Source organism: Palaemon carinicauda, chromosome 27 (genome assembly GCF_036898095.1).
Source record: "Palaemon carinicauda isolate YSFRI2023 chromosome 27, ASM3689809v2, whole genome shotgun sequence".
Lineage (NCBI taxonomy): Eukaryota > Metazoa > Arthropoda > Malacostraca > Decapoda > Palaemonidae > Palaemon > Palaemon carinicauda.
The window spans coordinates 56,007,046-56,019,545 of NC_090751.1; positions in this window are offsets into that span (position 1 = coordinate 56,007,046).

Below are 12,500 nucleotides of genomic sequence, written 5' to 3' on the forward strand. Positions count from 1 at the left end.
CTATAATAATCGCAAGTTAATACTGCTTTCTTAAACGCCGTTAATCCTGCTCTATTCTTTCGGGTCACCAATAAGGCATCCGCAATGCACGATCTATCTTGGGCCTCCTTTCCAATCTTACTGCTGTTTGGTCATCTCTGTAAGTCTTCCAAGAATCTTTCGTCGCCTCTCTTGTCATCTCCAAGGCATTCCATGGTTCTGTTACCCTTACTTTCTGATAATTCAATTTGACTTGCCCTCTCTTTCTTGCATTCGAGAGGTTGGAGGCTAGAGAGGGCTTTACCATCTGGAGAAACCTACAAATAAATAATAATTTTCCCATAAAGAAAACTAAACTAACTCCTGTTATACTGAACACTGAACGTGAATCTAACTTGACATCATTCACTATGCAACAAACTCGTTTTCAAGCACTAACAGCTGCTATATGGGAAGACTTAAAGGATACATTTACATATAAATAGAAAAAAGGTAACGATAGTATCTTTCATTATAAGTTTTTCGTCATGTCAAAAGCTCACATGAGAGAGAGAGAGAGAGAGAGAGAGAGAGAGAGAGAGAGAGAGAGAGAGAGAGAGAGAGAGAGAGAGAGAGATATGGCAAAGGGATATTATATCAAATTGTTATATAATAATTATACAACAGAGGATATTGATGATTTCGTTAACAAAACCTTAAACCTACTAATTGTAGCACACCACATTCTAACCTGAGCGTTTGGTTGCATATTCGCAAACAAATATTATTCATATGTCAGTATAAGTATATATAATTTCATACATTAGATTGATCACCTGTTAAACACTATTTCAGAGGTTGTTTATTTCAAAACAGGCGCACAATAAAAACACATAAGGAGGCCGGGGGGGGGGGGGGAGTAGAAAAATTCCACCTTATTATAATTCAGCAAATCCGTAAGGGTGAGGTTGATACACCAACGACTTTTTTGGACTCCATTAAATGCTGTGGACTTGTGAGTGGGATCTAATGTGGTTCCAGAAATCAGCATCTTGAGTACTAAAACCTCATGGCCACAGGTCAACTTACTCCCACTTCTCGCTCACTAGGGAGGTGGGGCAGTTTTAAAAAAAATTCTATTAAACCTGAGTAGGGTTTCAGCTATGAAACATGAAACGGAAGTCACCTGGCGAAACAGACTACGTTACAAATGTGTGTGTATATATATATATATATATATATATATATATATATATATATATATATATATATATATATATAATGTGTGTGTATGTGTGTATGTGTGTATCATCATCATCATCATCATCATCTCTACCTACGCCTATTGACGCAAAGGGCCTCTGTTAGATTTCGCCGCTTGTCTCAATCTTGAGCATTTAAATCAATGCTTCTCCATTCGTCATATTCAATTCACGCTTCCTAGTACTCAGTCATATAGGCCTGGGTCTTCCAACTCTTCTAGTGCCTTGTGGAGCTCAGTTGAAAGTTTGGTGAGCTAATCTCTCTTGGAGAGTGCGAAAAGCATTCTCAACCCATCTCCATCTACCCCTCACCATGATCTCATCCACATATGGCACTAGAGTAATCTCTCATATATTTTCATTTCTTCTACTGGATTGCCATTCAATATTCTGCTGAGGGCTTTGTTTTCAAATCTACAAAATCTGTTGGATATTGTTTCATTGTCATGACACGACTTGAGTCCATATAGTAACAACGATCTCACTAAAGTTATATAAAGCCTGCTTTCTATATGTAACTTTCAGGCTATTTGATTTCCAAATTTTACTTTACATACATAATATACACACGTATATATATATATATATATATATATATATATATATATATATATATATATATATATATATATATATATATATATATATATAAAAGCATAATTAATTACTTGTCTTATTTTTTTCTCTTGCCTTTGTCACATGTTAAGAGATGGTATTGATTAACCTAAAGTAAATCTTAAAAAAAAAAAAAAAAACACTCATGCAACACGTATCAGCATGAATCTTTTAATATAGTATCAAACACCATTCTTTGGATAACGTGTTTCCTAATTGAACAGATTAATGCATCTTATCTGTAAATATAACTATGTATAGATAATATAGTATGCCTATTGTAAAGAGACTAGAGAGAAAGACTGATGAAAAGCTGAGATTAAGATGTACTGACCAAATCTTCATTTTGAGGCATGTACAGCAATGCATAGTGCGTAGAATATAGAAATCTACTTTTGAAGGTATTTTTAGAGTAAGAAAAAGCCTTAGATAGTGTGCCCTGACCAATTTTGTGGAGGGTCCTGCGTTATAATGGGATTCCTCTTAAATATGTAAATTTGATTAAGTATGCTCATGAGCAGAGTAAGTGCAAAGTTGATGTTAGTGGAGTCCTATCAATTGCAATTGAATTTCCAGTGAACAGCGGAGTACTCCAAGGGAATGTGTTATTGTTAATGTTGTTTATCATCTTCATGGATTTTATAATGCATAGAACAGTTTGAGATGGAGAAGGATTGAACTGGATTGGTAATTGGAAATTAGCTGACATAGAGTATGCTGATGATGCTGTTCTAGTTACCAGAACACCACAGAATTTGCAATGCTTGCTTACCAGAATGCATGAACTATCAAACGAGGTTGGGCTCAAGATAGATAGAAGAAAGACATATGATAAGAAAGGAATATGCATTGGAAGATGAAATATCATTGGAAAGAGAAAGAGAAAGAGAAAGGATTAAGGAAGAAGAATCATTTAAATATTTAGGAACTATAATCTCCAATACAGGGTCATTAGAATTGGAGTTTAGTGAAAGATTAAAAAACGCAATCCAGACAATGGCTAGGTTAAGTAAAATTTGGAAATCAAATCACCAGAAATTACATATAAAAGTCAGACAATATATCAGTTTAGTGATATCTGTTCATATACGAACAAGATTCATAGTAGGACAATGAAACAGATTTAGAAGATTTGAAAACAAAGCCTTCTTCTAGTTAAATGGTGTGGCGGGATGTTGCAACAACCACCCCCACACCCTTAATCACACTAAACAGACAATTGTCTCCGCAACACAAACTTTCCCCTTACGTTATCTGCAGCAGGATTCTTGAACAAAAAGGACATAAAAACAAAACATATCCTTAAGACTATATTCTAAAAAAACTAACACTTAAAACTAGAATCAACTGCATCCAAAAATCTAACACTAAATATACAATAAACACCATTCAAATAAACACAACAAAAAACCAACAAACTTAAAATTACACCGCACACCAACACCAAAATTTGTATGGTTAGATATTATATTCTATGGGACACCAACATTGTCCTCGACACAAAGCCGAACTGTCTTTTACGACAAACTCCCACTATCACAACTACTTCCCTGATTGGGGTCGTGGTTATTATCATCATCATCATCATCATCATCATCATCAACAACAGCAATCGGAATTTCATTCGGTCCGGGTCATCAACAATTGGTCATATTCAGAGTAGCCGTATCAACTTTCTTATCATTAGCCAGGTCGTCAACAATCAATTCCACGTAAAAAAAAAAAAAAAAAAATCTCTCCAAAGAAAGAATTACGGCACAAAAAATAAATAATCACTTCCACGCTGGTAAAATAATAATAATCCAGCACTCAAAGCAGACAACTGCCTCAAGCCGCAGTCAATCGAAAAAAATCACTTGCTCCGAAACATTTACTACTGATCTAACCTAATTAAAAGAAAACAAACAATCTCATTTATATCCACAGTCTTTCTCACAACAAACAATCAATACACTAACTACCTCTCTCTCTCTCTCTCTCTCTCTCTCTCTCTCTCTCTCTCTCTCTCTCTCTCTCTCTCTCTCTCTCGGATTTGGCAAACAAAAACAAAAATTAATCCTCCACAATGGCAGGACAGGATTAGAAATGAAATTATAAAAGAGATTACTCGAGTGCCATAAGTGATTGAGATCTTGGTGAGAGGTAAAGTCAACTCTTTTTAGCGAGGCAGATTTGCACCGAATCTCAGGAGTGACCTTTTAGCTCGGAAACGTTTCCTGCTCGCTGATTGGTTGGACAAGATAATTCTAACCAATCAGGTAGCAGGAAACTTTTTCCGATCTAATAGAGCACCGCTGCGAGTCGGTGCAAATGCGACTCATTAAAAAATTGAGTATAGAAGGATATGGTTTGGGCATGCTCTTCGCACTCCCCAAGAGAGATTAGTTCAACAAACATTTAACTGGGCTCCACAAGGCACCAGAAGAGTTGGCAGATCTAGGCCTAAAAGGCTGAGAACTATGAAGCGTGAAGTGGGAGATTAATAAAAAGCTCAAAATAGATACGACTGGCGAAATCTAACAGAGGCCCTTTGCGTCAATAGGCGTAGGAGGAGATGATATATATATATATATATATATATATATATATATATATATATATATATATATATATATATATATATATATATATATATATATATATATATATATATATATAATATATATATATATAGCACATTGTAACTCAGTGGTTAATGCTAGCCTCACCCATGAGAGACCACAGTTCGCTGGCATGGAATGCAAATCTCTATAAGTACATTTGCGAGAAAAAAAAACCTTTGTGGCCTATTAGATCTGAACAAATAAGGAAATGTCGAAGTTTTATACATTTACATTTTAAGGTACCAATGTCGAAAATATTCATCGTTAACCAAGTCTGTCACTTATCATGCTTAGAACCTTCGCCTTCTAAATACCCATCTCTCCCACCACGACCATCCTAGCTAAATTTTCTGTAGTTTCCCCATACTTATCGGTTCCGCAGTCCTTTTTTATTTTATAATCTGAGAGAGAGAGAGAGAGAGAGAGAGAGAGAGAGAGAGAGAGAGAGAGAGAGAGAGAGAGAGAGAGAGAGAGAGAGAGAGAAGCGCGCGTTGATAATTCTCAACTTCATTTAGGAAATGAAGAGCAAAGCTTTTTGGTCCATCTTCCCATGGCGATACACGAAGTCAAGTGTTCAAATGTCGTGTCACCCGTCTAGACACGGAACACACAATGAGTTGTTTTTGTTCCTGTTTATCAAATTGGAAAAAAAAAAATATGAAAAGAAAAGTAAATCGGCGTAAAAAATATAAATGAAACGTACATACCACATATACAACGTGGAAAACTCCTTTTCTAAACAACATTTTGATCATAACTCGACTTACAACCCTAGTTTTGAGAGAGAGAGAGAGAGAGAGAGAGAGAGAAGAGAGAGAGAGAGAGAGAGAGAGAGAGAGAGAGAGAATGATAAAAATGTTTCCATGAAATTAACACGTGTATAATGCATTATGTATTGTCTACTCATCCTTCATTTATATATTTTTAATTATCGGATCGGTAATCAAAATTAAAACCATTCTAATCTAGTAAGCTCACCGACTTTTATGACTGAGATCCCCTTTTCCAACAAGCTTACAAACCCATAGTGTGATAGATAAAAAATATAATTAAACAGCAATAAACAAAATTATGAGTTATCCCGGGAACGAGTCAAAGTACTTTGGACGGGAAAAAAATTCAAGTCCTTTATAAGACGATATTGAGTCCATTTCACCAAAACATTTTGAATGTTTCCAATTTCTTGTATCGTTGCAATGTTTTGTCATAAAACCAGAAATTGTCTTCGCAGAGGGACTGGAAAATAAAACTGTCAGGAATGTCAATTAGCAGACAAGTGACACAAGAGACCAACTAACTAACAACTCTATGAGGTCAAAGGAGGTCAAGGGAGGTCAGCAGAGGTAAGATGAGTTAAGAATAGGCAGGGTGGAACCCCACGATGCTTTCAAACCAAGCACACCTTTGCATGTTGCAGGAAAACTTACTTGTTGATGTCAGTTAGGTCATTGGGAGATCCGTGAGAGGATGGGAGGGATTTGGATGGGTATATTAACAACAGATTGCCCACCTAAGGAAGAGAGAAGGACACGCCGAAGAGACAGAACTCTGGAGAACAAATTCCACAGAATATAGGAGGGCAATAACAAATATACAAGACAGAATATGTAACCACAAAATAAATGAACCAATGGAACTACCTAATGAAGCAATTAGTTAAACGAGAGCGCAATTAACGAGTCACTACTTTGCAACAGGCACACAGTTTGCTCCCAACATTATCAATGGATGACATTAATTCTGGAAGCAAATGCGAATTACCTGAGCATATATGTTGCCTTTAACAGGCTAGTTCCTTTCACTCTGTAATAGGAAAATAGGCACACGCAGTCACAAGCAAAACATCTTAACATAAAAATTCATTGGGCTATCCAAGAGCCGCCTCCAGAGTCTGAGCGGTTTAGCCGGACCTTTTATGTTTCCAAAGACGAAAGGAAATCCTAAAATAACCAAATCATTATGAAAAACGAAGAATACCAATCCGAGTGTAATGGATGGAGAACGGATGACGAAGATCAACCCGGCTTCTTTCTACATCCTTCCCTTCTTTTCTTTTGTTCTCTTTTAGTGGACAAAGGTATATGCCATGAGGGTCAAACCGTGATGAAACCACCAATGATGAGTATATTAGCCAGATGTAATTGGTATAATTACTCGGTCGTGAAACTCTGCAGAGGAGAAGGAAGAACTACAACCACGTAAGATTGTGTTGCTCAGGTTATTTATGGTTGCAAACCCGACGCACCTCAAAAGATTGGACTTGAACTCGGCATTTCTTTTTCTTTATAGACAGGGACAAACACACAGGTTTCCGATGCTGAATGCATCACAAAAATATTAATTACCTGTACTCATCTATAATTAGAAATTACTATACTTCTGTATGATTATATTTTCAACACTCTTGAATAAGTCAGAAAATATCAACATTAAACATAAAATATTGAAATGGAAGAAAAACGGCCTATCCCATTTCCAAGGCACGTCCGCTATCATGGTCCTCAATGCCAAAACTAGTAAGGAACATTAAAAAATCTTGATAAATAAAATACCTGTTCATGACCAACTAGTTCAAAACAACACGACACCAGACACTCATTGGGAAGAGGATATAGCTATTAACAGAAACCAAGCTTTTAATCTTTATTAGATAATGGGTATAAAGAAATGAAATGTTAGAGCAGCCACGTACAATGATGTATTGAAGGTCAGACAGTGGACAATAGATGCTAACTGAAGAAACCTCTCACGACTCTTTCGTACTTAGGGGAGAGAGAGAGAGAGAGAGAGAGAGAGAGAGAGAGAGAGAGAGAGAGAGAGAGAGAGAGAGAGAGAGAGAGAGAGCGTTTACATACAAAACACATCTGCAAAAGCATTAACATCTTGTCTCAGGTGATGTTAATCTAGGGAGAAACATACTCTCACGGTTATTTTCCCGTCGGAATAATTTTGGAAGCCTACAATCTAAAAGTATCATTAAGATATTTCTAAATGTAATACAAGACACTAGATTTACAATTAGATGATTGTACGGGAATAATAATAATAATATTAATAATAATAATAATAATAATATTAATAATAATAATAATAATAATAATAATTATTATTATTATTATTATTATCTTAATTATAAGAATCCTTGGGATAACAGGATAAACTTCATGTTCATAATAACAATTAAAAGTGAAGGGCGAAGTACAATAATATGAAAACACAAAAAAACTTTAAAGTTTTCCATATTTACTTATAAGACCTCCTGTTTTCGATGAATATAAATTGCTTGCGAGCCTGTGTTCCGGCACCATCTGTCTCAATCTGATAATTAATTACCTACGATGAGTCAGGAAAAAATTTACCCTATCATGAAAGCAACTGAAAATACCGGTATTTCGAAAGCTTTACACCATTCCTAATAGAACACTGGAGTATCAACACAAACATTAAATCAAGTGGCATTTTCCTGAATTAACTATTCATAAAGAACACAGCCAGTGCGCTACCATGCATTATTGAACAAGCACCTATATAAATGTAATAATGTATATTGATGAACACATTTGAATCAAAGACTTCTGTTAAGCAAAGAAAAAAAAATTCAACTGTACGGTTCTAGCACCATTGTTTATTTTTTATCATCAATCGGTATTCATGAAGTATTGTAAACACCACATTAAGGTTTTCATTGGTATTTAAACACCATTGTTTCCCTGAATAAGAGAAAAACATTAAAAAGTAAGATATATGAATAACAATCAATTATATTGACAAAATTTAAAATGTTCAGAATAGACATTTCTATAATTAGTTCTTTTATCGTATGCGAGTCTTCTAATATAACTATGGAAGACAACCTTAAATACAAACGAACTTTTGACGGACCACAATTCATAGGCTCATAATTTTCCCATGACTCGGAACTTATGTATATAGTAGCAATCCTATATAAAACAGCTTTGTATTGTATCTAGTCACTTCATTTACCATTAGACGGAATGATGAGACCTGTTAAATTTTACATTTTCAGCGGTAATTCTAGTAAAGATATATTCAAAGGACCATGGTGCCTAACAGAACTTAAAAGTATCACACTATTCAATATAGTATCACGAAACTTCACAGGTTCTATGGTAAATGAAAAATTTATATTCTTTGTGTCACACGTAGGTAGTCAATCCGACTAGGATCTAACTTTTACGAAACGAACTATCTCAAATTTCGTAGTTTTTACGATTCCCCCAGCATCAATTATGTGCATTAGTCTTCTTTCCCACCGTAATCCCTAGATGAACGGTTGCAGCATCAAGAATAGTTAAGATTTTAGCAGAGTTTTTACGATCGCATGCCCTTGCAATCATCAACCACAGTTAGGCAGCAGTTTCCAGTTATTGGCCGTGGGCTTAGCTTTTCTTTATTTTTTTTTTTTTTTTGTATTTTTTTTTATTTTTTTTAAAAAGAAAACAAGACTGCAAGCAGCAGCTGTCGATTAGTCTCTTTCTACGACGCGCAGGAAGTACGGTGATATATTTTTACACCCCTATTACAGGACCATTTTGTGCCATAAGAGTATCAAACTACAAAACTGTAGATTATCTTTTTTATAGCAGGAAGAACTATAAAATGCCCAGGGACAATACGAACTGTAAATAAACCTGCATTCACATAGAATTTAACAAATGCAAATTTAAATTTGTATCTATTTCATTCATTCACGTGACATGCAGAGAGGCTGAACTATTTTACAATCAGTCGTTATTAAAGCTAGATATAATATATTCGAACAAAAGAACGAGACAACTACAGACCAAAAACAGTATTTCTGGGCTCTGGCACTGCCGTCTCAATATTGAGTCGGCAGTGGCTCTGGGCAACATGTCCAACGACGTTTAGCAACTGAGGGATATCCTCGCAGCTGTACTATAAAGTTCATATCATAAGACGCTGAATTTCAAGATAGAAGAAAGGAAGTGGGGACATACTGAAAGTAAAAGACTAAAAATTCAGTGCAGCTAAGGGACGGTGGACGTTGCCAAGACCATTTAACAATACCTACAGTGCAACATGTAAGCTGCCCTAGGGGCACTACCCATCTAAGAGGTCAAAGGATATTATTTTAGCAGAATTCTTGACCATGGGTATCAACAAATGATGAATTTTAGATGAACCGACTCTTTTCTAAGAATTTCAAATCATAATTAAGTTACTACAAGAATTATTTCCTATTCAGTTTTATTACAGGGAAATCAAAACTTAGCCACTTCATAAGGGAAACTGTTTTCCTTACGGGTATAACATTTGACGTGGGCAAACCCATCTCCCTTTTAGATTAAATTACTTTTCTATTGGTCTAGTGAAAATAAAATAATAGATATGAATAAGGCCAATATACAGAAAGTTAACATACTTGTTTCCTTCATAAAAAGTAAACTCCCTTTTGTTTTAAAAGGTGTAAATCTAATTATTTTATTCCGGCGGGGATATTTTTTGAATTTACTAAAATTGGATAAATATCAAGAGCATCAGATTCGTGCAACCAGGCATGTATCCTTAGATTTCTAAATGGCGTAAATGCAGTACAATTCAACATAAGTAAAGAACATTAATTTTAATGACTGTATTACTTTTATCTTAGCAAAATATTTATACGTGCGGTTTCGTAGTACATAAAAAAAAGTATAAAATAAAGAGTTCCATTAAATCTCATCATATATGAAATTATTTGCGCATGATTAAAAGTATTATCTAAGGAAATGAAGACTAGATAGAATAAAATTGAAATACAGATAAATTCTGATTTAATTCACATTTCTTATAATCAAAACAGATATCTTGAAAAATAATCAAGGCCCATTATAGAAAGACTAAAGATATATATACTGAATATAATCTAGATAAGGACTATTATGCTATCCAATAAACAATTTAATACTCATGTAAACAAGAACATTATGAAATACAATTTGGAAAACGAATGTCTCCAGAAAAAAAATATTAATAAAAACCGAATGAATGAAAAGCATTTTCTACGAAGTAATCTAAATTATTGATATAAAGCATTTAGAATCAATAAGTAAAACGTGACCACGGAAGAAGTTCGTTTAAAACCCTTGAAATAAGAAACGCTGAAAACGGGCATCTATAAATTAAATCCAATGATTTTGGAAAGCCGCTAATAACCAGGTAGGTGATTAGGCCCAGACTCGTAAGTGACCTCATCTGACCACGGCTTTACCCCAATTATCCACGAATCGATCCTGCCACCACTAATTAACACATTTCTTTGTAATTATTATCAATGAGTTGATGTAAGCCAGAGTCGTACATAAAATAGGAATTCTCTCGTCGTTTTAATTAACACTAAAATGAAGTCATGAGACTAACTCTAATTAGCCATTTTATGAAAGTGTTCACCTTCAGTAATGAGGAACCTTTTGCCCTGTAGCTAACTATGACGAAATTACCAAGCGCACATTAATTACTTCCTTATCACGAGAATGTCAATGGAATATGGCTTCTTCAACCCCACAACTCTCTCTCTCTCTCTCACTCTCTCTCTCTCTCTCTCTCTCTCTCTCTCTCTCTCTCTCTCCTCTCTCTCTCTCTCTCTCTCTCTCTCCGTTTGTGTAAAACTTGTATTTTACGATCGTAATTACTCTTGGCTTGGATCTTGTCTATTTTCTGTGAAAAACCGATATAAAAACACTTTAAGAAATAAGGAAGACAGCTTCCCTACCTTTGGCCTTTAAAATCTCTTACGTTTTAATATTTGTGTAAACAGCAGGTTGCTATATACATTTTTTTTTTTTGCGCCAGGAGAAAATTTTAGTGTAATAACAGAAAGATTTATTGAAAGTAGTTGTTGCTTAAATTTGTAAGAATGTGGATCTTTAATGACGCATAATATCTAGCTAATTTTCACACACACACACACACACACACATATATATATATATATATATATATATATATATATATATATATATATATATATATATATATATTATATATATATATATGTATATATATGTGTATATATATGTATATATAAATATATATTTGTATATATACATATATATATATATACATATATATATATATACATATATATATATATAATATATATATATATATATATATATATATATATATATATATATATATATATATATATTGTATTACAGTATTCCTGTAAGTATAGGGCCAGAATTCAAATTTAATGGGGCATTTACCAATCTGATTGTAACTTGTGTTGTTTACAGAGAGAGAGAGAGAGAGAGAGAGAGAGAGAGAGAGAGAGAGAGAGAGAGAGAGAGAGAGAGAGAGACTTTCGTTAAACATGCGCCTTAAAAGATTTAAGAACAAAGCAACGGACAAGGAAACCACCAGGAATAAAAATGGCAAAGTTTCGGCATCGTGCAAACTTTTTCACGAGTGACGCGACGAACGTCAATTCTCCTTTATCTTATCAAGCATTTACCTCGTCGAGATAGCAAAATCTAACGTCATTCGTTTTGATGACTCTTTCTTCTTCTCTTCCAGCGCTTCAACTTTGGAAACAAACCCCCATCGTCTGCACCTCCAATGACCTGTGGCTTGTCATCTGTGAGAAGGGGCCGTTTATAAATACCGTACTTTCTCCTGATATTTTACCATCACTACTATTGCTAAAAAGAAATAATACAATAGCAATAACATCACTGGCATTAATCCCTGAAATGTACAAAAACTAAAAACACACATTAATAATTAAACTACATTAGAGAGAGAGAGAGAGAGAGAGAGAGAGAGAGAGAGAGAGAAGAGAGAGAGAGAGAGAGAGAGAGAGAGAGAGAGAGAGTTCATATCATAAACCTTTCAATATAAATTGTACAAATCTTGCTTTCGCTAATATATACTTCAACGACGCTTTTTACACGAGTAAAACTATGTTCTTACCTGAATTGTTATCTTTATGATAATGTAATAATATCAAACTCATATGAATGAAATACGATGCAGTCTATGGTCTCCCTTTATCTTAAAATCTTACTGTATATCTACACTTATTTATAAGTTCAAAAGT